Here is a 25808-nt window from a genome sequence, read left to right on the forward strand (position 1 = left end):
CAAAATACAAAATAGTACAGAGGGGAAAAGTATCACCCAACCCCATCATTTAAAGAAAACCATTTAACAGTCCTGCCAGTTTCTTCCAGTCTTTTTTTTCTGTATTTAGCTTTTCTTTCTTCCTTTCTTCTATCCTTCCTTCCATTTTCTTTATTCCTTCTTTCAAAGCATATCTGACCACATCCTATCCATACACTTGGATACTTTTTTCAAGAAGGTATTCATTTATACATTCCTTTTACTCTTCACAAGAAAAGCAACTTTTTAAATTAACACCAGATACTTCTCTTCAGAAACCATTTTTAATCTGTTTCATAAACTGAACAAATTTCCTTCAAATAAGATAAGTGCAAATAAGTAAAACTTCCTTATTGCCATATCCAATGGCCTTTTCTTTTTCTCCTAGACAGCATTCCTACAGCTGAATTATTTCTATTCACCCCTAAATACTCGGCCCTTCTTGGTTTCTGTGGCACTAAACTATTTTGGGTCTTGTCTTACATTTTTGACTTTTGTATACATTACATCACTATGTTGCTTCAATAACTGAGAGGTAGGTGGGACGTATCCCAGCTTTATTATGAGACAAAGGCAAAGACAGTAGAAACATTAACAGCTACTGTGTGAGTTACATGTCAGGTTCTATGATGAATACTGGGACTCCTAAGGAGATCAAAAGAGACATAGTCCTAGCTTTGCGCCAATAGTCTAATAGGAAAAACATACTTAGTAAATAAATATAATATTTTAAATTGTTGTTACTGTTACAAAGGGAAAATTAAGGGCCATATGGGGGGCGGGTATATGATTTATGGGAACTTAAATAGGGAGGGCACAGAAAGTCTACATAAAGAAATAATATTCAAGACCTAGTAACTTCAAATTAACTCTTTTCCATTCTTCAGATCTTAGTTCAATCACCATGTCCTCAGGGAAGCATTTACTGACTTCTGTGAATAGATAAAAGCCCACTATCAGATACACTCAGCACGATACACAATTTGTCAAAGTATTTACCACAGTTGTAATTTCTCATTTGTTTAAACTAATTCCTGATTCTTCATTAGACTTTAAGCTCCATGAGGGCAGAGATTTATCTGATGAATGCTGTTTCTTAAGCCTTAAGAATGGTACCAGGCACAGGCTAGGTGTTCATTAGATATTAATTCAAAGAAAAAAGCATGGACTGGATATCTACATCCTATTCTTCAAAGAGTTTACTGTATTCTTATGGAGACAAAACCAATCCATATGAAACACACAGTAAATAGGTCCCAAGGGATAGGCTCTATTTTAAATCTGTTAGAGGTTCTGAGATAGGAAAAGCAAGGCAAACACCATAATTTTTGAAAGGGTTGGAACTTGACCTAGTTCTTAAGAATGGATAAGATTTATAAAGGTCCTCAAAACACTCAAGTTTAATTCATCATTTTCTGAGAGTCTTGTCCATATTTATTCATAGCTTAGAAGCAAATTTCTAAATTAAGGAACAAAGAAATATTGATCTTTAACCTAGGTAAATAGTATACCCATAACATTACATTTATGCTATATTACTGTTTCTGTTTTTATTATTGTTGTTGATTTTCCTTTGGTTTATACTTAGATACAATCAGTGCACAGAGGTAAACCAGTTCTCTAGAGAAAAACAGAACCCTGATTTGTAATGCTTCCTGTATTCCCACTATGGCCCATTCCAAGCTAGCAATGGTTTAACAGCAGCTTACAAAATCCTGAATATTTCACAGTTGGTTCTCACAAGCCTATAGGATCAAGAGAGAGCATACCACTGTTACATTCTAGAACTGGGGCCAGGACAGAGGCCTAAGATAACTTTACGGTGTCCTTGTGTGGTGTGTGTGTGTTCAGTTGCTCAGTAGTGTCCAATTCTTAGTGACCCCATGGGCTGTAGCCCACCAGGCTCCTCTGTCCATGGGATTTCCCAGGCAATAAAACTGGAGCGGATTGCCACTTCCTCCTCCAGAGGATCTTCTGGACCCAGGGATCAAACCTGCGTCTCCTGCATCTCCTTCACTGTAGGTGGATTCTTTACTGCTGAGCCTCCAGGGAGCTAAAGGTTGGGACAGAGGCTTTCACAAAAGCCTAGAACTTTAACACCATTTCTGGCACTAACTAGCCTAAGCAAGTCAATTAAGCCTCTGTCTCTATTTTTTCATCAGTAAAACAGAGGTAATTCTTGCTCACAGGGCTAATGAAAGATCAAATGAGATAGGTGTACAAGTTTCTCCTAAAGGTGAAAAAAAAAAAGTACTCTTTTAAAACAAGCTGCTTTTCATTCAGTACATAAATTAAACTCCCAGGGTTTGTAGTGATTTTGATCTAGTTTGCATTTTAAAACCACAGCAGGTGGTTTTAGTGAAAAGCGATAGCCACAGCTCATCTTTTTCATGTTTAATTCTTCATGACAGTCAAATAAATGCATGGTTTGTGTTTTGTTTTAAAATAGTGATTTGTCAGAATGAGACACTTGAAAAAGGAATAGAAAATGTTGATTTGCTAAACTGAATTTTAAATATAGAAACTTTCCTCTTTAGCAACCATAGTGTCATTTGTCACAGATGCTCATGTAGCATTGTGGAGGCTTTTAGATATTTAAACAAAGCAATATAGAGCACTCTTTGCAAAGGAAACAATTACAAATGTTTCTTTTAAAAGATATATCCAATTTACACCTACATGGACCATATATATATATACACACACATATATATGCTGAGTCCTCTATTGCTTAAGTTATGTCTGACTTTTTGCAACCCCACAGACTTAGCCCACCAGGCTCCTCTGCCCATGGAATTCTCCAGACAAGAATACTGGAATGGGAAGCCATGTCCTCCTCCAGGGAATCTTCCCGACCCAGGGACTGAACCTGCGTTTCCTGCATTGAAGGCAGATTCTTTACCACTGAGCCACTATAGGCCATACACATATATGCATACACATATATATACACACACACAGACACACATATATACCATATGTAGATACATATCTCTACATAAGTCAAGTGGGCCTTAAGAAGCACTGCTGTTAATAAAGCTAGTGGATGTGATGAGATTCCAGCAGAACTATTCAAATCCCTAAAGGATGATGCCATCAAGGTTTTGCATTCATTATGTCAGCAAATCTGGAAGACCCAGCAGTGGCCACAGGACTGGAAAATGTCTATCCTCATCCCAATTCCCAAAAAGAGTAGCACCAAAAAACATGCTAACCATTGGACAAATGCACTCATCTCCCATGCTAGTAAGGTCATGCTTAAACTCTTGCATGCTAGGCTTCAGGCTTCAGTATTATGCGAACCAGGAACTTCCACATGTCCAAGCTGGGTTTAGAAAAGGAAGAGGAACTACAGATCAAATTGCAAACATTCACTGGATTAAGGAGAAAGCAAAGGAATTTCAGAAAAACATCTATCTCTGTTTCATCAGCTACACTCAAGCCTTTGACTATGTGGATCATGACAAACTGTGGAAAGCTCTTAAGAGAGATGGGAATACTAGACCATCTTACTGTCTCCTGAGAAACCTGTATGCAGATAAGAAAGCAAAAGTTAGAATCCTGTATGGAACAACAGACTGGTTTAAGATTGAGAAAGCAGTATGACAGGGCTGTGTGCCGTCACCCTGTTTGTTTAATCTATACGCTGAGCACATCATGAGAAATGCCGGGCTGGATGAGTTACAGGCTGGAATCAAGACAGGCGGAAGAAACATAACCACCTCAAATATGTGGATTATACCACTCTAATGGCAGAAAGTGAAGAGGAACTAAAGTGCCTTTTAATGAGGGTGAAGAAGGAGAGTGAAAGAGCTGGCTTAAGACTAAATATTAAAAACCCAAGATCATGGCATCTGGCCCCATTAGTGCAAGGCAAATAGAAGGGGAAACAGTGGAAGTAGTGACAAATTTCCTCTTCTTGGGCTCCAAAATCACTGCAGATGGTGACTGCAGCCATGAAATCAAAAGACAACTGCTTCTTGGCAGGAAAGCAATGACAAACTTAGACAGTGTGTAGAAAAACAGAAATATTACTCTGCCGACAAAGGTCCGTATAGTCAAGGCTATGGTCTTCCCAGGGGTCACGTACAGTTGTGAGAGCTGGGCCATGAAGAAGGCAGAACACCAAAGAACTGATGTCTTCAACCTGTGGTGCTGGAGAAGACTCCTGAAAGTCCCTTGGGCAACAAGGAGATCAAACCAGTCAATCTTAAGGGAGATCAACCCTGAATACTCACTGGAAGGACTGATGCTGAAGCTGAAGCTCCAGTATTTTGGTCATCTGATGCGAACAGATGACGCATTGGAAAATTCCCTGATGCTGGGAAAGATTGAGGACAGAAGGAGAAGAGGGCGTCAGAGGATGAGATGGCTGGACGGCATCACTGATGCGATGAACCTGAACTTGGGCAAACTCCAGGATAGGAGGCGAGACAGGGAGGCCTGGCATGCTGCAGTCCATGGGGCTGCAAAGAGTCAGACATGACTGGGCGACTCAACAACAACAACAATATATGCATATGTGTGTGTATATATATGTATATACACATATGTAGATATATATATATCTACATACAGGTACAGATATAGAAGAATCATCAACTCTTACTGAGAAATTATATGCTTTTACTTTTATTAACTCTTAGACAAAACAACTCAAAAACTGAGACAAAGTTTTTCTTCACTGCTCTTAAGGGTAGAAAAATTCAGCTAACTCTACTATACAGTAACCACTTAATTCTACTAAAAGTGTACACTAAAATCTTCATAATAGCTTCCAGCAAATTGGAAATAAGAGCATCAATCTCCTTATGAAAACACTTTTTGTAAGTCACAGTTACTATAATTTTCCCCTCATTTTCTCCAGAAAATAGCATTCCTTTGCAATTACAAAGATAAGGAGGATAAATTTAAGATCTAAGTTAAGCATATCAAAAATGTTCAACACTGAAATTTTCAAAGGCAAGCAAATAAAATGTATGAAAATCACTGTAAGAGGAAATAAATAAGGCTATAATAAGGCTAAACTAGCAAGCCAAACTTTTATCAGAAAATTTAAGATCCCAAATATAAATAATTTATATTCCCTTTTCTTTTCCATTTACAAATTGATGAATGAGTCTGTAGGCATTATTCAATGTCAGTACCCCACTACACAATCTAGCTACTACACAACCAGCAGCCCTCTCTGCATATTAAGCTGTTCTGAAATGACATATGCCCTAAGAAAAACGTCACAGATTTTTGTTTTCTTGTTCATTTAAGTTTTTGTTAGCCTATGTGTGACCAAGTACCTATCTTGAAGCAACTGTATTTCAATTTCAACTTAATTTTTTTCTCTTGATCTAAGTGATAACCAAACTGCAGGAGGTTGATTATCATTATGTAGGGTTTTAAGTAAAAGACCATTGAAATTTAATTTCTACCAATACCGTGTGACATTGTCTATTAGTGATTGTGCTTACAGTATAAAAAAGACCAAAAAGTATAATTTAAACCTTCTGAATCATCACATATTCTAACTCCTTCTGTGTCTTCTAGAGCAATCACTTTTCAATACATCTTACCAGTATTGTCACCTGTAGAAAAGTCATCATCTATTTCTCTATGTCATTGGTTGCCCATTTAGGAATAGAGAAATTTTGTGTGTGAAAAAACTTAGGGAAATAATAACACTAAACTGTTATTTAAAAAAAATGATGATGATGACAATAGTATCTAACACTTGTTAAAGTATCACAATAATTTCTAGGCTATATGGAAGCACAGTATTTTCTCAAGGCCAATCTCCATGTAGAAAGAATAATTCTGTGCCTTAAAGGCACAATACATTGCAGTCATTTAAAATAATTATCTTGATTCTTTTTTTTCATAATTCTGAGACAATACTTAGGCTGTTTATAAGTTAGGTCATAATTCTGGGGAAAATCTATGTTCAATTCAGCATGTCACTGGCTTAACAACTAGGTGAAAAAAATACTTGTTACTAAAACTTAACAAGCAACTAACAAGAAACACTCTAGTCATAATTATATGTTTAGTACTTAATAGACTTCTTAGGAAGGCCTAGCACAGAGAAAAGACACATATACCCTGTTAGAACTATCTGAGTATTTCCCTCTAATTCTTATTGCTATGATGATATCATCAGTGTATATACACCTCTTTGATATGATATATGAGAAATGACTAACATCTCAGTTCAAAACATTAATACTATACTGATTTGGGAAAATGTGCTACTTTTAAAAAGAACATCTGCTATTCATCAACTGTTTGCGCTGTATCACATATTGTGCTAAACATTGTCTATCCATTATCTTATTCAATCTTTACATTCATTCTTGAAAGAAGTAACTCTTTTCCATTTTACAGATGAAGAAACTGAGCTAAAGAGACTAACTGCCCACAGACATAGAGAACAAATGCCTGAATACTAAAGGGTGAGCTGGTGATAGGATGAATTAGGAGATTGGCACTGACATATGTACACAATTGATACTTTATACAGAAACTAATAATCCACACCCATTTCTGGATGTGACTGGTGATGGAAATAAAGTCCGATGCATTAAAAAGCAATACTGCACAGGAAGCTGGCATGTTACGTCCATGAATCAAGGCAAATTAGAAGTGGTCAAAAAGGAGATGGCAAGAGTGAACATCGACATTTTAGGAATCAGCAAGCTAAAGTGGACTGGAATCGATGGATTTAACTCAGATGACCATTATATCTACTACTGTGGGCAAGAATCCCTTAGAAAAAACTGGAATAGCCATCACAGTCAATAAGAGTCCAAAATGCAGTACTTGGATGCAATCTCAAAAACGACAGAATAATCTGTTCATTTCCAAGGCAAACCATTCAATATCACAGTAATCCAAGTCTATGCCCCGGCCAGTAATGCTGAAGAAGCTGAAGTTGAACAGTTCTATGAAGACCTACATGACCTTCTAGAACTAACACCCAAAAAAGACATCCTTTTCATTATAGAGGACTGGAATGCAAAAGTAGGAAGTCAAAAAATACCTGGAGTAACAGGCAAACTTGGCCTTGGAGTACAAAATGAAGCAGAAAAAAGGCTAACAGAGTTTTGCCAAGAGAACACACTGGTCATAGCAAACACCCTCTTCCAACAACACAAGAGGAGACTCTACACATGAACATCACCAGATGGTGAATACCAAAATCAGATTGATTATATTCTTTGCAGCCAAAGATGGAAAAGCTCTATACAGTCAGAAAAAACAAGACTGGGAGTTGACTGTGGCTCAGATCATGAACTCCTTATTGCCAAATTCACACTGAAATTGAAGACAATAGGGAAAACCATTAGATCATTCATATATGACCTAAATTAAATCCCTTATGATTATACAGTAGAAATGACAAATACATTCAAGGGATTAGATCTGATAGAGTGCCCTATGGACAGAGGTTCATGATATTGTACAGGAGGCAGGGATCAAGACCATCCCCAAGAAAAAGAAATGCAAAAAGGAAAAATGGTTGTCTGAGAAGGCCTTACAAATAGCTGAGAAAAGAAGAGAAGCTAAAGGCAAAGGAGAAAAGGAAAGATATTCCCATTTGAATGCAGAGTTCCAAAGAATAGCAAGAAGAGATAAGAAAGCTTTCCTCAGTGATCAATGCCAAGAAACAGAGGAAAACAATAGAATGGGAAACACTAGATATCTCTTCAAGAAAATTAGAGATACCAAGGGAACATGTCATGCAAAGATGGGCTCAATAAAGGATAGAAATGGTATGGACCTAAAAGAAGCAGAAGGTTTTAAGAAGAGGTGACAAGAATACATAGAAGAGCTATACAAGAAAGATCTTCATGACTCACATAACCACAATGCTGTGATCACTCACCTAGAGCCAGACATCCTGGAATGGGAAGTCAGGTGGGCCTTAGGAAGATTCACTACGAACAAATCTAGAGGAGGTGATGGAATTCCACTTGAGCTATTTCAAATCCTAAAAAATGATGCTCTGAAAGTGCTGCACTCAATATGCCAGCAAATTTGGAAAACTCAGCAGTGGCCACAGGACTGGAAAAGGTCCGTTTTCATTCCAATCCCAAAGAAGGGCAATGCCAGAGAATGCTCACACTACCACACAACTGCACTCATCTCTCACGCTAGCAAAGTAATGCTTAAATTCTCCAAGCCAGGCTTCAACAGTACGTGAACTGTGAACTTCCAGATGTTCAAGCTGGTTTTAGAAAAGGCAGAGGAACCAGAAATCAAATTGCCAACATCCACTGGATCATAGAAAAAAGAAAGTTTCAGAAAAACATATACTTCTGCTTTATTGACTATATCAAAGCCTTTGACTGCATGGATCACAACAAACTGGAAAATTCTTCAAGAGATGGGAATAGCAGACCATCTGACCTGCCTCCTGAGAAATCTGTATGCAGGTCAAGAAGCAAGTCAGAACTGGACATGGAACAACAGACTGGTTCCAAATTGGGAAAGGAGTACGTCAAGGCTGTATACTGTCACCCTGTTTATTTAACTTATATGCAGAGTATATCATGTGAAATGCTGGGCTGGATGAAGCACAAGGTGGAATCAAGATTGCTGGGAGAAATATCAATAACCTCAGATATGCAGATGACACCACCCTTATGGCAGAAAGCGAAAAAGAACTAAAAAGCTTCTTGATGAAAGTGAAAGAGGAGAGTGAAAAAGTTGGTTTAAAACTCAACATTCAGAAAACTAAGATCACAGTCCCATCACTTCATGGCAAATAGATGGGGAAACAATGGAAACAGTGACAGACTTTAATTTGGGGGGGCTCCAGAATCACTGCAGATGTTGACTGCAGCCATGAAATTAAAAGATGCTTGCTCCTTGGAAGAAAAGCTATGACCAACCTAGACAGCATATTAAAAAGCAGAGACATTATTTTGCTAACAAAGATCCATCTAGTCAAAGCTATGGTTTTTCCAGTAGTCATGTATGGATGTGAGAGTTGGACTGCAAAGAAAGCTGAGCACTGAAGAATTGATACTTTTGAACTGTGGTGTTGAAGAAGAGAAGACTCTTTGAGAGTCACTTGGACAGCAAGGAGATCCAACCAGTCATTCCTAAAGGAAATCAGTCCTGAATACTCACTGGAAGGACTGATGCTGAAGCTGAAACTCCAACACTTTGGCCACCTGATGGGATGAACTGACTCACTTGAAAAGACCCTGATGCTGGGGAAGATTGACAGCAGGAAGAGAAGGGGATGACAGAGGATGAGATGGTTGGATGGCATCATCAATTCGATGGACATGAGTTTGAGTAAGCTGTGGGAGTTGGTGATGGACAGGGAAGCCTGGCGTGTTGCAGCCCATGGGGTCACAAAGAGTCTGACACAACTGAGGGTCTAAACTGAACTGATAGAAACTAATGAAAACCTACTATATAGAACAAGGAACTCCACTCAGTGCTCCATGATGACCTAACTGGGAAAGAAATCCAGAAAAGAGAGGCTATATGCATACATATAGCTGATTCACTCTGCTGTTTAGAGGAAACTAATACAACACTGTAAAGCCACTATAGTCCCATAAAATTTTTGAAAAAATAAAATAAAATAGTTCAGCAAATCCATGGATCTGGGACTCAGATCTCCAAAGAGAGCAGGTCAGGCAGTTGGAACTGGAATTCCTGAACAGGAACATGGAGTTTGCTACTGGGAGTGTGGGGAAGAGCTGGTGGTTGGATCAGATCTTGAACAATTTCTGAGCAAGGTTTCCATGAAATTTCACAAGTGGTATGAGGAATTTAAAATGAAATCTGTATATATTTATTTATGTATGAGTTTTCCTTTTTACATGTACCCTCCCTATACAGGCTTGATAAAACCTTTCATCAAAATGTGTACCTTCCACATTATATTATTTCCATGACTAATAGTGGACTTACAGTCTTATGGACTGGTTGCTACAATAAACTGACTTCCTGTTTTATTTTGTTTGTGTTTCCATCACTCTAGGAGACAGATTTAAAAAGATATTGCTGGTATTCATGTCAAAGAGTGTTCTACTTACGTTTTCCTACAAGGACTTTTACAGTGCCTCATTTTACAATTAGGTTGTTATCTAATTTTGAGTTTACTGTTGTGTATGGTGTCAGAGAATGTTTCAGTTTCATTCTTTTACATGTAGCTGTCCAGTTTTCCCAGCACCACTTATTGAAGAGACTGTCTTTTCTCCATTGTATATTCTTGCCTCCTTTGTTGTAGATGAATTGATATTAGATGCATGGGTTTATTTCTGGGTTTTCTAACCTATCATTCTATTGTCATATGTCTGTTTTTGTGCCAGTACCATATGGTTTGGATGACTGTAACTTTGTACTATAGTCTGAAGTAAGTTACCCTGATTCTTCCAATTCATCTTTCTCAATATTGCTTTGGCTATTTGAAATCTTCTGTATTTCCACATAAATTAAAAATTTTTTTGTTCTAGTTCTGTGAAAAAGGCCACAACAAATTGATTTTTAAAGGGGCATACACTTTATCAGTTGGAGAAGAAAATGGCAACCCACTACAGTGTTCTTGCCTGAAGAACCCCAGGGACGGGGGAGCCTGGTGGTGGGCTGCCATCTCTGGGGTCACACAGAGTCGGACATGACTGAAGTGACTTAGCAGCAGCAGCAGCACACTTTATCAGTGGAAATTTTTGACTCAAAAGTACCCTGTGATGTAATTAATCAGCTAAAGTAGATTCAGGTGCCTCCTCACCACCTGCCACCCCTTTAAAGAGACTCATTTAGTCCACTGAATACACTTGAAGTCTTATTAAAACTGCAGCTATTTATTAAAACTACAGTATTTTGAAATAAAATTTTAAATTTCGGAATCATTTTAGGTTTATAGAAAAATTATGAAGATAGCACAGAAAATTGAGTTCCCCATTCCCTTGTTAATATCTTACATTAATATGGTATATTTGTCACAATGAATCATTATCAATATTTTATTATTAACTAAAGTCAATACTTTATTCAGAGTTCCTTCGTCTTTTTACCTAATAATTTTTTTTTTTCTTTTCTGGAATCCTATCTACAATACCACATTACATTTAGTCCCCATGTCTCATTAAGCTCCTCTAGAGTGTGACCATTTCTCAAACTTTCCATGCTTCTGATGACTGAAAGGGCTGGAATAAAAAATTATCACAAATTAGGTGACTTAAAACAACATAAATTTATTCTCTCATAGTTCTGGAGGTGAGAAGTCCAAAATCAAGGTGTCAGCAGAGCTAAGTTCTCTGTGAAGGTTATAGGGAAGAATTCTCCCTTGCTCCTCTACCTTCTGATGGCTGCTGCTAACCTTTGGTTCCCTTGGCTTGCAGATGCAGCACTTCAGCCTCCGTCTCTGCCTCCATATGGCCTCTCCTTGGTGTGCCTCTGAGTCCAAGTTCCCTTCCTTTCACAGGGACACCGGCCAGTGGATTAGTGTTTGCCCCAGTCCAGTATGACCTCACGGTAACTTGGTTCATCAACAAAGACCCTATCTGAATGGGGGGTTCACAACCAAACTAAATTGGTTCAGCCACTATGGAGAACAGTACAGGGATTTCTTAAAAAACTAAAAATAGAGCTACCACATGACCCAGTGATCCCAATCCTGGGAATATATCCAGAGAAAACCATGATGTGAAAACATCCATAGACCCCAGGGTTTGCTTCAGCACTATTTACAGTAGCTAACACATGGAAGCAGCCTAAATGTCCATCAATAGATGAACAGATAAATAAGATGTGGTTTATAAACATATATATATTATATACATATAATATATATAGTAGAGTATTACTCTGCCATAAAGAGTTAAATAATGCCATTTGCAGCAACATGGATGGACCTAGAGATTATCACACTAGAAGTAAGCCAGACAGAGAAAGACAAATATCATATGACATTGCTTATATGTGGAATCTAAAAAAAGTGATACAGATGAATTTATAAAACAAAACAGACCCACAAACATAATAAATTTATGCTTACTGAAGGGGAGAGGGAGAAGGGATAAATTAGGAGTTTGGGATTAACATAAACACACTATGCGTGCATGCTCAGTCACTTCAATCTTGTCCAATTCTCTGTGACCCTATAGACTGTAGCGCACCAGGCTCCTCTGTCCGTGGGATTCTTCAGGCAAAAATACTAGAATGGGTTGCATGCCCTCCTCCAATTGGTCTTTCCAACCCAGGAATCAAATAGCATAAACACACTACTGTGTATAAAACAGACAACCAACAAAGTCATGCTGCAAACACAGGGAACTATACTCAATATTCTATAATATCCTATATGGGAAAAGAATACATATAACTGAATCACTTTGCTGTATGTCTGAAATTAATGCAACATTATAAAATCAACCATACTTCAACTTAAAAGAATTTTAAATTAAAAATAAATAAATGAGGTCACGCTAATATGTACAGGGCAGTAGGACATGAACATTTCTTTTGAGGGGACACAATTCAACTTGCAGTGATGACCTTGGCAGTTTTCTGGGGAGTGCTGTACTTTGCTATTCTGTAGGATGTCTCTCTGTAGGGGTTTGACTGATTTTTCTCTTGTGGCTAGAATGGAGTTATAGGTTTTGGAAAGAAAGACACAGAGAGACACGTGCCATTCTCATCACACCATACCAAGAGCAGTACATGTCGCTACCCTGACTCCACATGGTTTATGCTGACCTTGTCAGCATGTCAGGTCTCCCCATGATAAAGTGACCTTCCTCACCACCATCACACAAGCCCTCTTGGGAAGGAGGTCAGTATGTATAGAACATTCTTAAGGGGTGGAGAGTGATGCTCCATCTCCTTGAGGAAGGACTATCTACACAAATCATTATGAATTATTCTACATAGAGATTTGTGTGTATTTCCCACCATTACTTTATTCATTCTATTTTTTTAAAAAAGATATTAAACCGGTAAGATGGAAAAATAAAAAAGAAGTTTAGTTTCACCAAATAAAAACCCCTGTAAAACTCCTATTTCAGGTGGTCCAGAGAAGGTCTGAGTCAAGCTTCAGTTGTGCTGGATACAGAATACCGCTAAAGAGAGAAAGTGGAGAGAGAGAGAGAGAGAAAGAAAGAACTAGAAAATGAAACCAAGAAAGCAACTAAAATCAGGGCATGAGAGAGATTATAACCCTCAACAAAAACCCTGGCTACCACCAGCAAAAGACGATCAGAATTTTAAAAAGTAAACATTATTTAAGACGTTCCCATCTTCCCAGAAGTAAAGAGTTGTTGGGCACAGATTCTCAGAAGGGGCGAGAAAATACTCACTGGGGACATTTTCTCTCAGGGTACAAATAAAAATATAGATTTTTTTTCTGTCAATTCATGCCTCAACTGAGCAGAATTCAGAGAACATTTTGGAAAAAGAAGTCAAGAAGGCCATCTCACCCACACCACCTGCCACCTCCCCCAGTAATGTTTTTTTTTTTCAAATTTCCTCTTCTTGTACATCAGCCTGGAGGGTTACTATTCACTGATATTGTATGAACTTTGGTGGAAGGTTTCCAAAATTAGACTTGGTGCCATTGACTGATACAAAACAAAAGCCATGAGGAAATCAAGACTTCATATGATATATGATATATCTTAATTGCTAAACGTCCTTTTTCCATGGTAGTACCCTACACTAAATTATAGCAGGTCAACATATCTTTTAACAAAGGCAAGCAAAGAGTTATCTGGGCCTGACGACGTAACCCAGCTGGGTGGAGAGACAGACCAAAAAATAAAAAAAAAAAGTTCTAAATTTATCCTTAGTGAAATCGAAACTCTTGAATTCAAATTTCATTATGATGTACTAAATGGTCCCTAAAAATAGTACATCATAAAACCTTACAGGTACAGTGAGAAGAGCTCTGACCCACGTATGAGACATAACATTTTAATATTTAACTACCCTGTTGCCAAGATTCCCTTCCTCAGCATTACCTAGAGCAAAGGATGTTAAACAATAAACAGAACGTGGCAAGCAATTCGCTCTGAAATTTTCAGTACAGCTCCTTAAGAGGACCCATGTTTTACAAACTAGACAACATAATTTTAGAAATGCTCACAACCCACAAAATGGGAAATGTCACCTTTAAGCAAATGTTGTGCTGAATTCATCCCACTTTTCCAAAACATAAATACATCTCCTTAAGGTTATTAGAAGTAAAAATGTTTAAGCTGAACACTTATCAGGATTGATACAGGACTTTAGAGGAAAAAAAAGCAATTCTGTACAAATGAAGATCAGATCCGCTTATTGATGTATTATAATGCACATGCTCACATCACCCCTACTCTGCTTCTCAGATACTTTATTAAGGGATGCTACTTCCCATCTTAATTTCATCTCTCCCTGTCTGCCATATCACTCAAACATTGATTAATTTGATAAGAAGAGATGGAGGTCTCACATCTTATCAAAGACTATTCATTATTTCAATTTGTTTGATCTGTTTTAGCAAGACACGGTTTTACAGACCCAAATATCAGCATAGTGGTTACGCGGGGGCAGGTATTTCACTCTGCTAGAAGACCTTGTGTACTGCTCTAGGTATCAGAGCATATCAAGCGCAACATACATAACTTTACAAGCCCATGGAAAGTTCATGATTAGGCAGATAAGGTAAAACTCTCAAACCATTCTGAACTTTTTCTTATTCCTATTTTTCAATACAGCTTAATATTTTTTTGACACATAAAAAAATTTATATTTTGACAAATATAAAAATGCACTCCTTTCAAAATACTATTTTTCATTTATCCTCAGAAACAGAGGCAGTCCTAGTATACTGTTAGAAAGTGATGCAACAGAAAATAGTCAAAACAAAAAATGTCAATTCCAGTGATCACCTGCATTTGGTTGAATATGAAAATAACTGCTCAATAGTAGGTGTTCCTGCTAAGAAAATAACCCGTGGCACCCCATCAAACTCACAGAAGATCCAGCACTAACAAAGCCTTCCTTGAAAATGTGTCCATCTTACAGAGATGGGGAAATTTTAGAGGAAAAAAAAAAAAAGGAAAGAAAAGGAGTATTTAGGAAATGAGCACATTACAGGTAATGTAAAGCATAGTACGGAGTTCAGGAGAACTAGATCAGGAGTGGATCTACAGAACAAAACCTCCCTCAAAAAAGGACTGAATCAAAGAAGGCAAGATAAAGACCTTTAGAAATGTATGGTACAGTGCTGGAGAGGCATCAAAAGGATCATTTATGGTACAACATGGTAAGCAGAGCGCAGAAGTCTAGGTGAGCACCTCCTATTGGGAAGGGGAGGACAATTCAGTTCCTAAAAGCCTTCCTTCAGATCTTCAGTTCATGATGTATGAACCAGGTAAACCACAAGAGAAAAGGGAAGAGTGAAGATAAGAGTCAGCTTCACACAGTTAGGAAACTCAGGAGTTCAGAGTTACTGCAGAATAACTTGAAGAGGGAGGACAGAACGAGGAATGAAGCTGGAGATACGATGAGAATGAGTATCACAAAAGGCAAAGTTACATGTTTATCATATTTGGTTAGACCAAAGTTCAGTTCATTGTGTCTGTGCAATTGCCACTCACAGTACACTGAGGTTAAGTTTCTTTTTCATACAATCTTTTCTCTTCATTAATAATTATCTTACCCTTGATCCTTAGTTCTCCTATGTACTTTTATTAATTTCATTCCTTTACTGTCCACCAGAAGTGGTGGTCTCCTTTCAATACATTTAAACACCATCTAGTCTATCCTTTTCCTCTTTCTGTGGGCATCTCTCTCTGATCTCTATATATTCCTACCGTGATCAGAACTGATTACTCTCTAAGCCTCCAGCAAGCTTTCATCATGGTACCCAAATTCAGCATCTTCCTCTTCATTACCCTCATCTTTCTCCTACTTTCCTTGTTTCCTGGATCCCAAGTTTCCCACTTTCTTTTTTTTTTTTTTTTAAATCTTGGAAAAGCACATACTCCTGGAAATTTCTGAGAAAGAGTATGATGAGAAAGGTAATTTCTGAAGCTTTATATAACTGTAAACATGTTTAGTCTACTTTCGTAGATGATCAATAGTTTGTCTCAGTTTCAAATTTCATACTGGAAATTATTTTTGCCCTGTAATTTTGAAGGCATTGCTCTTGTATCTTCACTGTTTTTCCTGAGATGACAAGGGTCATTCTGTTTCTCAGTATTCTATAAGGGCCTTTTTTTTTTCCTGCAAGTTCTGGAATTTGGTGATCTTCAGTTTTCTCCCCTGATGTTTTCATGAATACATCAGTGTAGGAGTGTTTTTTAAAATTAAATATATTAGAAACTCAATACACCTTTTAACTTTTAAAATCATTTTCCTTAAATTCTAATAAATTTTCTTGAGTTATTTCTTACACAGTTTCTTCACATTTTTTTTAAATTTTCTTTAAAAAAAAAAAAAAGCTTATTATTCAGAATCGGACCTCTTGGACGGAGTCTCTAATTTTCTTGTCTATTCTCTTTTGTTTTCCATTTCCTGTTATTTTTGTTCTACTTTTTGAGTGGCTTCCTCAACTTCATCTTCAAAATACATTTTCATTTCTCAATGTCCCTCATCAATTTTTGATTTTCAGGAGTACATTTTCATGCCCTATATGTTTCTTTCCTTATAGCACCTCTTATTTCCTAATTGCAGCGTAGTCGTCAATATTTCTGAGAATATTAATCACAGTATTTAAAAATTTTATTCGCCCTTCATTGTCTTTGTTTCTGTCAATTTCCTGGTTTAATCTAGGTTTGTTTTGGTCTCTGGATTTCTTCCAATGTCTGGTGATCACTGGCTGTTCCTCACCTTGGAGATGGAGCACTAAACAGCTGACTGGAAAGTCGGGGTCAATGCGCGGGTCTTGTTAACAGGTGGGCTGAGTACTCTAACACTGCAGGGTAATCTGGGTGGGCTGTTCCACCTGGAGACCCCAACCATCAGTACCTACAAGTCTTCTGCACAAATGGATCACAGTCCTCAAAGAAGCATCTTCTGGTTTCACACCTAGAGAATACATACCTGACTTCCAAAATTGGGGGGAGGAGCTGAAGTACCCGGAGGGTGTCTCACTACTTATTAAGTATTAGGCCTCTACCCCCCATCTGTGCCTTGGTATCTCCCGCTCAAGAGTTCTCCACTTCAGTTCTCCACGGAGTAAACCTCCAGTCCTGCTGGACAGTGGGGAGGTGCCTGGGGTCTGAGTTCTCTGGAAACACACTGCCACCTCTTCCTCCTGTTTTCACCTCACCCTCACTGCTGAGCCTTTCTGATGTGAACCTCAGTGCCTCTCCCTAGAGGCCTGGGTTTGTTTCTCAGGATGTGTAGGCTAGTTACAATCATTTCTGGATTTTCCAGGCTCCCTTGGTCTTACCAAGTTTCTGCATTTTAAAAATCCCTTCACTGTCATCTTGGAAGGAGTGGAATAAATGTATGTGCTTAATCTGCTTCTTTCTCTAATGTATTTTTTTAATCAAAAACATCATCTTTATTACTATTAAGTTGTACTTAAGAACACGGCTTGCATGCAAAATTAGATAGCTCATGGGAATTTGCCATATAACATGGCAAGTTCAAATCAGGTGCTCTGTGACAACCTCAAGTGGTGAGATGGGGTGAGAGGCAGGAGGGAGGTTCAAGAGGGAGGCGAGGTAAGTATACCTATGGCTGATTCATGCTGATGTATGGCAGAAACCAAAACAATATTGTAAAGTAATTATCCCTCAATTAAAAAGAAATTAAAAATAATTTTTTTAAAAGGAACATGATTTGACTTGTGGTTTCTTATCATATCGTAAAATGTGCTTTTTCCCTTTTTAAAAAAAATTATATTATTTTTTTCTACTCTTTTTCAAATTCTTTTCTTATTTAGGATATTACATATCTAACATATTTTCATAGCCTGAAAATGGACAGATATCTGTTAATGAGAAACTCAGGAGAAAAATTCAAGTCACCTCTAATATGAACTTGAGAAGTTAAGGTGGCTATGAAACATGAGTACAAGTTTATACTAAAAATAAAACTACCATAGAAGTCAGAGTAAAAGCACACACACACACACAAAATGAAGGTAATTCACTTTACAAAAAGTCAGCTGATATTTTGGTAGTATACAATTTACTGCCTGTTATTTTTGTAACAACAAATGCTATTTTCAATTTCCAGGAAAGAAACATTATAATATGTAAAAGTGAGGCAACATCTCTAGCTAAATCAGGCATTATTGTTAACAAAAAATGCTGTAACTATTTTTCCAGAAATTAAATCATAGCACAACAGAGTTAGGTTCCTAAATGAAACCTGAAATTTATCCTTAGGTAAATAGCCACTAATTCATTCATTTTAATTAAACAGATTTTTAAATAGTTTTTTCCAAAGAGATGCCTTTTAAAATAAATGTATCTGGGAACAAATTCTTTGTGTGTTCCCCTCAAACAAAAGTCAAGAGATATCTGTGCATTCCTTTTAAAATTCAAGTTGCCCATAATAGAGTGAAGCTTTCTTTTCTTCAGAGATTAGATATTTTTATAGTCATAAAAACTAAAGGAAGAAAAATTTAAGTCCCATGGGAAAATTTTTTAAATCAAGGCTATGAAATTTCATACTTAAAAGACAGTAAATATAAGCTTTGACTGTGGACAGTACTACTTTTAAAAAACGTCTGCCAAATTATAACAAAATGGACATTTTAAAAAACAGACATATCTCTGTTTACTATTGTAAAAAAAAATAATGCTCATTTATTAAGCATTTTAGGATGTCAGCCACTGTGCCAGGCACTATTTGTACATTATCTTACTAAATTCTTACCACCTTATGAGGTTATAAGAGTTTATTATCCCTATTTTAACAGGAAATCTGGGACCTACAAAAGTTACAAGTAAAGGTAACTTGGCCGTGGTAGCTGTGTACCACGGCTGAGAGCTGACCGCCAGTCACGCTTTTAACCACTGTTGTACACTTTCATTTAACTAATGACAAACCTGGTATTTTGAAGCTGGCTGGGGCAACGTCAACACTCCTGAATTAAAAGCCAAAATGACCTTTGTAAACGATTACTCAAACAAGATTCATCCAGCGTTTTTCGGCACATCGGCACAAGCCAATAACAGTCCTTATTCATGCATTTGCTCCTTCACATGGATTTACTAATAACTCTTCCATAGTTATTGGTGCTCAAGATAAACACTGTTAAATAAAACTTCCATTGATGAAAAAGAACAATGTCATCACCGTTCAGTGTAGTAGCTGGGCACAAGTATTCAACACCTGAAGTGTAACTAGTACCACTGAGGAACTGAAATTTGAATTTTACTAAATTTAGATTAATTTAGTGGTGCTTCTTCATGGTGCTTATAATCTAGTGGGGAAGCCAGAATGAAATAAGTAAAATAACAAATATAATAATATATCATTTGTTAATTGCTTAGAAGAAAAAGAACAGAAAAGGCAGAGGACAGAGGAGGCTGGTGTGCAACAGTCCATGGGGTTGTGAAGAGTCAGACGTGACTGAGCAACTGAACAACAACTTATAAATCTATAAAGTCAGATTGAGTCAAACCTAACTACAAAATTCTGAAAAGGATGGGACTGAGAGATTCATTCTGAAAATGTTATTTCAGGATTTCATCACTTAAAACCTAGGATAATTAGTAACTTTAAAACAAAGAATTTATGCATGTTTTTGAAAGCGCTTTCAGTGTTTCAAAAGTGATGAACAGAAACAACACCCTATTGGCAAATACATGCAAAAACAACTCTGAATGAGAATGTTGTCTTTTTAACACTATTCCAGGTAACAATCTGAATTTAAATTAAATAAAATAAAAGATAATCGGAAAGAAGAATTGAAAAAATTAAAGTAGGAAATTAAAAGAGGATTGCTCCTTGGAAGGAAAGCTATGACAAACCTAGACAGCATATTAAAAAGCAGAGACATCACTTTGCTAACAAAGGTCTGTATAGTCAAAGCTATGGTTTTCCCATTAGTTGTGTACAGATGTGAGAGTTGGACCATAAAGAAGGCTGAGCACCGAAGAATTGATGCTTCTGAATTGTGGTGCTGGAGAAAATTCTTAAGAGTCCCTTGGACAGCAGGAGATTAAACCTGTAAATCCTAAAGGAAACCAACCCTAAATACTCATTGGAAGGACTGATGCTAAAGCGGAAGCTCCAATACTTTGGCCACCTGATGTGAAGAGCTGACTCATTGGAAAAAAAAAAAAACCCTGATGCTGGGAAAGACTGAAGGCAAAAGAAGATGGTGGCGGAGGATGAGATGGATGGCATCGTTCGCTCAATGGACATGAATTTGAGCAAACTCTAGGACACAGTGGGCTTCCCTGGGGGCTCAGCTGGTAAAGAATCCGCCTGCAATGTGGAAGACCTGGGTTCAATCCCTGGGTTGGGAAGATCCCCTGGAGAAAGGAAAGGCTACCCACTCTAGTATTCTGGCCTGGAGAATTCCATGGACTGTATAGTCACAAAGAGTCGGACACAACAGAGCAACCTCCACTTTCTGGGCCATAGTGAAGGACAGGGAAGCCTGGCATGCCACAGTTCATGGAGTCACAGAGTTGGACACAAATTAGAAGCTGAACAACAACAAAGGCAGTAAAATCTACAAAATGGTAACTGAAAGTACTTCAAATTTAAGAACCCAGGAAATGAGAGAGAAATAAATGAACTATTATTACTACTTGGGCAGAAATGGAAGTTTTTATAACAACATGTCCACTATTGGGCCAGAGTCAATTTATAAATCAAAACAACAAAAATATTTTCCAGGGATGAAATTCTGGATTTGAGCACCTGGAATGGAAACAGAGCAAACACAACTCTCCTGTGAATTAATAAGTGAAAAAAGGTGTTTGGGTCAGCCAGGGAGGGGAGAATCACTTCAAGCTGTCATGTTCCTGGATCACATTGTGTGGATTTTTGTTTGTGAGGTGAAGATAGATCTGTTTGGGGAAGCAGGCTATTTGAGGTCTAAAGGAAGTAGAAATTTGAAGAGGGAATTATCACAAGGCTGGTAATGCCACATTTGCATTTCTTTCCATTCCCACAGTTCCCAACTCTGAGCAACTGGGAAAATGGCCCACAGGCTGAGGGAGTTAGAAAAAATGGGGAGGAGCATGACTGGATGTCATTAAAAGGCAGCGCTCGTAACAAGCACAAGTTTATTTTAATATTTCTAAATAGCCCCAAATTGATTCCAGCTCTTTAGTAAATAAACTTGATATTGTTTAGCTAGCATAATTGCTGTCCCCCTGTTTAAGCCAAATGATTTTATAGGTCAATGCGCTAAGAGAACTAAACTAAACTGCTACTGTGTGACTGCTAACAGAAGTGACTGGAACAAAGAGGAAGAGAAGGGGCAGCAGTAACAGCTAACAGTCTGAGAGCACTATGTGCCAGGCACACTCTGAGTGTGTCCTATCTACTCACTTTCTTTTAATTGTCACTGCAAACTTAGAAGGTAGGGACCATGACTATGCTCACAGTACTCAGGAGTTAGGCTAGGTACAGAGCTAAATAACACGCCAGTGTCACTACGTAGTTATCTAAATAGGAAACTTAAAAAAAAGCAGGAAGTAGGCATCTGAAAAAATATATACAAAGGAACTTACTTATAAAACAGAAACAGACTCACAGACCTAGAAAAACTTACGGTCACCAAAGGGGAAAGGGGAGCAAGGGATAAACTGGGAATTTGGGATTAACAGGTACATACTGCTATACATAAAATACAGAACCAACAAGGACCTACTATACAGCACAGGGAACGTTATTCAGTATCATGTAATAACCTATAATAGAAAACAATCTGAAAAAGAAGAAATATATATGTAATATATATATTATATACAATATATACACATGTGTAACAAACACTCTGCTGTACATCTGAAACACTATAAACCAACTATGCTTCAATTTAAAAAAATTCAAAAAGTTAATAAGTAGTAGATACAGAATAAATTCAGCCACTCTACCACAGAGAGGAAAATAATGGTCAGAGGTTGTTTTTCACCTGAATTCACATAGCATCTAAATAGAATTAAAGTGATTTTTTTTTCTTTTGCTATAAATTTATTGCAAATGAGGTGTGTACATTTGTATAGAAAGGAACAGTTGAGTTTACTTATATATAAGAAAGAAAAGGTCTAGATTCTGGATATTTACGAAGTAGAGGCAGGAGATAGTTAGGACTATTAGAAATCGTTTGAAGACAAAGGCAAAGCCAGTACCAGGATAAAAACAATGGACCCGAGAACTTCAATAGGATCACAGAATTCTAAAAGGGCATGATATCACCTTGACTTCTGTTTAGCAAAGTCTGTGCCTATTACGGGCTTCCCTAGTCAACTCAGATGGTAAAGCATCTGCCTGCAATGCAGGAGAGCTGGGTGCGATCCCTGAGTCAAGAAGATCCCCTAGAGAAGGAAATGGCAACATACTCTAGTATCCTTGCCTGGAAAATTCCATGGACAGAAGAGCCTGGCGAGCTGCAGTCCATGGGGTTGCAAAGAGTTGGACATGACTGAGAGACTATCACACACACACACACACACACACACACACACACACATGCCTATTAGAGCCTTTCTCTATGAGAACACATTCCCACCTGTATAACTGCAATCAATAAAACCAGAATTAACCTTTACATCCAACTTTGAGGCAATGTATGTTTTTATAATCATGGGGACGTAAGAATTATTATGAAAGATAGATACAAAAAAGTGCCCCCCAAAAGCCTCATGAAACTGTAGAGACATTCCAATTTCCTTCTATGAAACATAATAATACACAGTGGGCACTTCTCCTCCAACTTCTGTGGAGGAAGTGCCTTCATCTCTCAGGAACTTCCACAAATCAGCTTAAAAACATGTGCTGCTTTTTCTAACAATTTTATTTACTTTTACTGAAGTCAATGGGAAAAGAGCTAACAGTTTTCCAGCTGCTAAGTGTCAGCATAGCTTAAACTCAGCAACCTCTTCTAAGAGTTACAAAATATTACACTCCAAGGGAGACAGGTGATTGTTTCTGATAACACACATTTTTTAATATTTGGTGTTCTCTCTTAAGTAATTCTGAAACTCCATATATTTGTGTCATGTAAGCACTTTAAAAAGGGCTTCCCTGGTGGCTCAGCACTAAGGAATCTGCCTGCAATGCAGGACACACAGGCTCAAGCCCTGGGTGGGGAAGATCCCCTGGGGAAGAAAATGGCAAAACACTCTATTACTCTTGTCTGAAAAATCCCATGGACAGAGAAACCCAGCAGGCTACAGTCCATGGGGTTGCAAAGAGTCGGACACGACTGAGCATGCATGCAGTGCGCTGAACTGAGATTAGAAAGAACCCAGAACACCAAAGTCCATACTAGGTCTTGCTTTGCTAATACTATTCCTAACTCTGTGCCCTTGGACATGTCATGTAAACTTATAGTTTCTTAATTAGTACCCAGGTGGCTCAGTGGTAAACGATCTGTCTGTCAATGCAGGAGACACAGGTATGGATTCGATCCTTAGGTCAGGAAGATTCCCCTGGAGGAGGAAAGGGCAACCCGCTCCAGTATTCTTGCCTAGGCAATTCCATGGACAGAGGAGCCTGGTGGGTTACTGTAACATGGGGTCACAAAAAGTCAGACACGACTGAGTGTGCATGCGCGCGCACACACACACACACACACACACACAAGCTGGAAGCTAGGGTATCTCCAAGAGCTCTTTGCAACTCTAAGGTCTGGTGCATTAGCTTGATGACATCAGTGACAAAAGCTAGCACATTAGCTCAGTGACCTGCTTCTTGTCATACAAAGTTACCTGCACAGACCATCTGACAGGATAGAGAAGGGCATGCTGTTTTCTCACTGGTGGAGGGTGTGGTCCTTACATAAGTAACTTTGAGGACTGGCTGAACTCTACCCTCATAAACCCCAAGCCTGACTATGGAGAAAGCATGTGACACGAGGAATGTTGTCCTTTTTTTTTCCTTTATAATTTAGCTGCAAAGACACCCTGGGGATAGCACGGAGCAGCACGGTAGCATAGTAGCATATGAACTAGTTAGCCACGAAGAATACAGTGCATTTCCCTGCTTTCTTAGGAATTGAACTGTTTCATTCCAGGATGCTGAAATGGAATTTTTTTAAACAAGTCTTTGCATTTGGTAAGATATGAGACTCAGCGTTTACACAAAGTGAAAGGGGCTTCCCTGATAGCTCAGCTGGTAAAGAATCCACCTGCAATGTGGGAGACCTGGGTTCAGTCCCTGGGTTGGGAAGATCCCCTGTAGAAGGGAAAGGCTAGCACGTAGCAGCACATAGTCGCATACGAACTAGTTAGCCGGGAAGAATATAATGCATTTCCCGGCTCTCTTATGAATGGAACTGCTTCATTCCAGGATGCAGAAATGTAAAATTTTTTAAACGAGTCTTTGCATTCGATGAGATACGAGACTCAGCATTTATACCAGGGCGATGCTTAACCTCAACTGCCACTGTTGACACCTCCAGGAGGGTTGTTTTGTCAAGAGCCATGCAGGCTTCCCTGCCATGAAGGAAATAGGATGAAACTGGAGTGGCAAGCTCCGGTAACAACTGTATGTGCCAAGACAGAAAATCAAAGACTCCGCTGATCAAGGCTCAAGTGCTTAAGACGGAAAAAAAAAAAAAAGAAAAATGACCAACTATCCATCAACTAAGTAGACAAATGATCCACAGCATAGATCACCTCTGCCCACACATGATCCCTAAACATATTTCATGGTCCTTGCAAACCGTACAGAGGCTCAAATGAGGATAATCTCCTTTTAGAAAATAAAGATGGCCCAATTGCTGCTCTCCAAGAAGATGGGTGAGCAAGCTTACCCAGGGGCAATTTCCTAACATCCAAAACCCATTTTCCTATTCTTAAAAAAGGAACAATAATAATGCTTCTGCCAAGAAGGAAAATGCTTTGAGGGTACTTTTTCTCCCTCAGAGCCACTGGAAACAATAAAAACTTACTAAGTACGCATGAGTACTAAGTCACTTCAGTCATGTCCAACGCCAAGACTTCATGGACTGTAGCCTGCCAGGCTCCTGTCTGTGGGATTCTCCAGGCAAGAACACTGGAGTGGGTTGCCATGCCACCCTCCAGGGGATTTCCCCAACCCTGGGAATGAACCCCCATCTGCTACATCTCCTGATTTGGTAGGCAGGTTTTTTTGTTTTTTTTTTACCACTAGCACCCCCTGGGAAGTCCACTGAGTATAGTCCAATGCTTTCATTGTGGTATTGTGAAAGAAAGTGAAAGTCACTCAGTTGAGTCCAACTCTTTGCAACCCCCTGGACTATACAGTCCATGGAATTCTCCAGGCCAGAATACTGGAGTGGGTAGCCTATCCCTTCTCCAGGGGATCTTCCTGACCCAGGAATAGAACCGGGGTCTCCTGAATTGCAGGCAGATTCTTTACCAACTGAGCTATCAGGGAAGCCCATGGTATCATGAGAGAACTAACAACAACAAAAATTTATGAAGATAGGCAGCCCTGAATTAATTAATTTTATCTGCATACCCCCTATTTTATTTGTTTATTATTTTTTAGACTTTTTATTGGGGTGTAGCTGATTAACAATATTGTGATAGTTTCAGGTGAATGGCATAGCAACTCAGCCATACACATACATGTATCCATTCTCCCCTAAACTCCCCTCCCATGTAGGCTAGGGAGCCCTGAATTTAAATCCTGACTCTACCATCTTTCTGTGATCTTGGACA

At 38.3% G+C, this 25808-nt stretch overlaps 1 protein-coding gene across 9 annotated transcripts in view; it reads right to left on the reverse strand.

Annotated features, from left to right (window-relative positions):
- The window catches only part of EPS8 (epidermal growth factor receptor pathway substrate 8), a 199593-nt gene that overhangs the window by 73543 nt on the left and 100242 nt on the right, over window positions 1-25808 (reverse strand). The gene's annotated exons all lie outside the window — the stretch shown is intronic.

Source organism: Cervus elaphus, chromosome 22, assembly GCF_910594005.1.
Source record: "Cervus elaphus chromosome 22, mCerEla1.1, whole genome shotgun sequence".
In the NCBI taxonomy this organism is placed as follows: Eukaryota; Metazoa; Chordata; class Mammalia; order Artiodactyla; family Cervidae; genus Cervus; species Cervus elaphus.